Source organism: Cynara cardunculus, assembly GCF_001531365.2.
Source record: "Cynara cardunculus var. scolymus isolate 2C chromosome LG 14, CcrdV1, whole genome shotgun sequence".
Taxonomy (NCBI): domain Eukaryota; kingdom Viridiplantae; phylum Streptophyta; class Magnoliopsida; order Asterales; family Asteraceae; genus Cynara; species Cynara cardunculus.
The window spans coordinates 3,709,191-3,714,162 of NC_037541.1; the positions used below are offsets into that span (position 1 = coordinate 3,709,191).

At 34.1% G+C, this 4,972-nt stretch overlaps 1 non-coding gene across 1 annotated transcript; it reads left to right on the forward strand.

The window, feature by feature from the left end:
• The first annotated feature begins 127 nt into the window (after window positions 1–127).
• LOC112527090 lies at window positions 128–290 on the forward strand. Its single transcript, XR_003070713.1, has one exon. It is a non-coding gene; the product is annotated as a U1 spliceosomal RNA (small nuclear RNA).
• Window positions 291–4,972: the final 4,682 nt, after the last annotated feature.

Below are 4,972 nucleotides of genomic sequence, written 5' to 3' on the forward strand. Positions count from 1 at the left end.
AATTTGTATTTATTTAGCTTCTGAAAGTGAATGAATAAGTGTAATTTTTGATCCCACATCGGTAATGAGTGAAGAATTGAAAGGTGGAGAGATGGGTTTAAAAGGAGAAGGTGGGGGAAGGGAGAAGGTACTTACCTGGACCGCTGGACGGGGTCAATGGGTGGTCAAGATGACCCATGGCCTAGGTTGGTGACCTTCATTGCACTTTGGAGGGGCTCCAGTCTAAGGTCGGCCCAAGAGGTCGAACCTAAGTTATAATTTAGGCATGTTCGTTTATGTTCGAGTTCGAGCTTGATTCGAGTTCTAGTTCGAGCTTGATTCGAGCTCGAGTTTGAGTTTGAGTTCGAGCTTGAATCGAGCTCGAGTTCGAGTTTGATTCGAGTTTGAGTTCGAGCTTGAATCGAGTTCGAGTTGAGCTTCGATTTTGACTACTCGCGAGTTTTCGAGTCGAGTTCGAGCTTCGAGATTAGGTTTCGAGTTCGAGTCGAGTATAATGATACTCGAGCTCGACTCGCATCATTTACACCCCTAATTGGACCTTGTTGAAGATAAAAAACAAAATTAGAGGGGCATTAAACAATAGCATATAATGAATGATTAATTAATTTTTTATTTTCTTCTCCAATATAATTAGTTGATATATTTTTGGGTCCTTATTATGTACTAATTTTTTTTTTGCTTTTTATTATATGTTACAACTTTTTGGATTTCTTTATTTCATTAATTTCTTTTAGATTACTATTGAATTTTTTTAAGGAAAAAATTTGGGCCCCTGATATTTTTGAGCTTTGGGCGTGCGTTCGTGCCGCCCTCCCCCAGAGACGGCCGTGTGTGTGTTAGAACATTGCATTTTTGTAGTATATGTTATTTATGTCTTTTATTTTAACCATAAAATAAATATATTTATATATATTACAACAAATAATGATAATAAATGTCTACAAGTAAATAAAAAAGTTTAGATTAAAATAATAATATACAAAATCTATATATCATTATCTCAAAGATTGTTGTCAAAAATGAATTATTAAAAATGTGACTCACGCTTTACATAAACGTTACAAGCTTTATCATAATTACATAGAGACATCTTATACCACGGTGTGCTGCAGTGGGATGTAAAACCAAATAATTGTACTGAGAGTAAAAACCAAAGTTAATCAAGTTAACTTTCATGCTCCATGGAACTATTATGGAACTTAATGTGTGGAACTGATCAATGGAGTTTGATGGAAGGCTGGGTTGTGGAGAAAAAAATGGTCTTCTCATGAGCAAGGGAATAGAGAAGAGAAGAGAAATGAAATAGATATGTAGACGGTGGGAGGGACCTTAACAAATGAATATGAGAAGCATATTGGTAATAAAAGAAGATAAACATATTGTTTTAATCATGAGTATATGAAGTGTGCGAATCTATGAAAACGTGAATGATACGACTTGGTGGATTTGTAATAATTTAAAATTTAAAGTTTGAAATATTTAAAAATAAAATTGAAAAAAGTTCACGCTTTGACAAAAACGCATAACGCTCCGCGTTATGGCGTGAGCCACGCTTTACATAAACATTATAAGCCTTATCATAATAGCAAAGAGGCATCTTATACCACGGTGTGCTATGGTGGGATTTTTGAAACTTTGTTGTCAAGACTCCGTAGTTTTTGGGTTTAAGTGAGATTTGTCGATCATTCCACAGTTATTTGCCGGTAATTACCGACGGACACTTCTGTCGGTAATTTTCTTCGGTTAAAGTCGGTTCTAGAAGTGGGAGAACTAGTTAAACACAATTTTTTATCAGGGCTACTGTTCATACCTGAAGCCAAGATATTTATTTTTAACCATGGTCTTTGCTATTACTCAGACATGCAAAAATATTAGCATGGTTAATTACACAGGGTTTGTATCACAGTGGTTATAAAACTTCCTTAAGAAACATAAATATTTTTCAACAAAGCTTTACTTTTTGAAACAGATTTAAACCATGGTCATAAACTTCTTATATAGATTTATGTTAAAAATTACCATCGGTAATTCATTACTTAAGGTTAAGCAAACTTTGTAGAATCAGTTAAACCATGGTTATAATTAAACTCCTTAAATACAAATAATTTTGTTTCATCATGGCTATTGTTTACCCTAAAGCAACATGGATTATTTTAACCATTGCTTTGCCTGGTCGTTTGGACAAGTAAAAAATAACCAGCATAGTTAAAAGAAATTCAAGACACACAAATATGTTTCGATCGTGGTTATTGTTTAACTTTTAGAGACAAAGAATTAGTTAACCATGTTCAAAAACTCCTTATACAATTCTTCTTATCGCGAATGCGGAAGAGATCATCTGGAATAGAAATGAGCAATTTTCTACGATAATCTTCCATTAAATTACACTTGGAAGTCTAAAATTGCAGACAGAAGAAAATAACTAGACGTCCCAGAAAAAATACATTATCTGTAATGAAGCATTATGTAATTATCCCCTAAGCACATCCAATGCTATGGGATTTCATGGATAAGTGCTTCTTAATCTGACAAAAACATGCTAACCCGTTGCTCTGCCCAAAAGAAGCCGAAGCACTAGCAATTAGCTCTGAAACCCCTTCTATGCCTTCCCCGTAAACAGTGGTTTCTTCTTCGTGTATAGTTTCAAGGGTTGTTTGTGAAGTTGGTAGTCTGGATATTTGCAGAAATAGTGATGCTGCTACAGCAGAAAAGGGAGTCCGATATGGTGATGATGCTGGTTTGGTCTTGAGTTGGGGCTGGGGTATTGAGACAGAGAAAAGCTTCGTTGCCATGTCTATGGTCTTGGTTTCTCGAGTAAGTAGAAAAACAGATGAGGAGATACAAAGAAGAGAATTGAAATGATAAGTGAATGTGAAATGCATTTGTTGGATAATTTATAGGAGTATAGGACCAGGAGCAAATATATATTATTAACAATTTCCTGTTATCATTTATTGGCAGTCAAGCTATCACCACCGTTGGATATAGGGGTATGGAGATGACAATAGGACTCGATAATCTCAAGAATCGCGTGTGGAACACTTCCCAAATACAGTAATTCGATCCTATTAGCCTTGGGTTCATGAATTTCGTATTGAGATTATTCTTGATTTTTTTCCATTTCGAAGGCTGTGAAATTCGAGCTGTATACCCAGATTCTCGATTTTACATATTTAAATAAGAGATCGACAATTACGAGCAATTATATGGTAACAATCGTCAATGGATAAGATTGAAGAGTGGTTACAACCAAATCAGAGTTCGAGATTCGAAGTATAAGTCTGGACTAAGTCTAAACGCACAGATCATAACTCTAGACATAAGTCTGGATCCACTTGTTCGGACTTAGGACTTAGTCCTTTTACTAAGTCTGATAAATCACAAGTCTGAACTCAAGGTCTAGATCTCTGAAACCATTTAACCAGACTTAGGACTTTAGTCCGAGAGCATTGTTCAGACTTAAAACTTAGGCAATTTCAACGTGATTTCGAAGATCTGATCACACTATCAGACTTATATTTAGTGAGATTTTCACCAAGTATGAATCTTTATAAATTCCAAAAACCACGCCAAGGGGATCTGCCCAAACCCCGCTACGGGAGCTGCCCCTCAAACCCCGTAAGGGGGCGTAGCCCCTTGACCCTCGTTTTATGGCTCTAAGATGATAGAGGTTATATTTGTGAGTGCGCACTTCATACCTCCTAACTTAATAGTGTTTGTTTCATCACCTTAATCGATCTTAAATGAATAACAATCACACTATAATGACCAATGACACTAAACCTCATCAAAAAATTTATAAAACTACACTGAGTAGTGTTTGCAAGTGGTTGGGGATTTGTGTTCTAGTTCATTTAATAAGGTATATTTTCTTTTTCTTTTTTTATAGTTTTCATTTCAAAATAAGTTAACATGACCTTGTTTTCAAGCTACATGTCTCAATCGAAATATTTATCTTCCAATGAGAAGTATTTGTAGACAAGTCATCTCGAACTTTTAGTATTTATCATTCCAAAAGCACAAAGCGGTCAGCTTGCCATTACTTCGAACATACTCCAACATGCCAGTCCAAAATTGTGCTTTATGGATTAGATTAACATCGACATCCTTTTGCTTAGACGCCATCTTTTACACGGCAATATATAGTTTTTGGCATTATTTTTTGAGGGAGAGGGGAGATGTAGAAGTTTACACTTTTTCTTCGACCACCTATATATTTAAATCCGAGGGTCAATATCACTTGCTTCATCAATAGAAATAAAATTCACTCACACAAAAAGTAAAATATTAAGTAAAAAGCTTAAATTCTGTATTTTAATGTCTATCATCCATGGCATCCATCCACACCCACAAACGCAAAATCTCTATTCATGCCGTGGATAAGAGATCACTTGAGACAAGCTAAAGTGTATATATATAGAGAGGTTGGTTATTATATAACTCTTTACATTTGTACAACCAATATAACTCAATCTCGGTCATCCATTTAATTTGATGAATATGTGATTTAATAGAAGTTTTGATTGTTTCCTAATATAAAGTATTGATCATAATTAATGAACCATATTTATCTTCCATAAATATTCAAATCATAATAAATAAACTCTCATTATTTTCATAAATATCTCAATTAATTAGGTTGCATTGGTTGTATAAATAGACATGGTTGCATTTGGAATATACCTATATATATGGAATGTAGTACAGAGAAATTATTGTCTATAGATATGAACGCTTTTTAGTACGCTTTGTAACTTATTATAATACATTTAGGCCATATTTAGCACTCATAAGCTATCTATCTAATTTCCAAAGCCGCATTTAGATAGACAATGAATAACTTATTAAAATGTTACTTACAATATCGTTTTAGAAGTTTTATGATTTTTTTTCCAATTATAACTTTGATCAAAATTAATTATACTTTTATTACTATTAGTTATTAATAAATAGCAATTAGTTTTAATTCTAC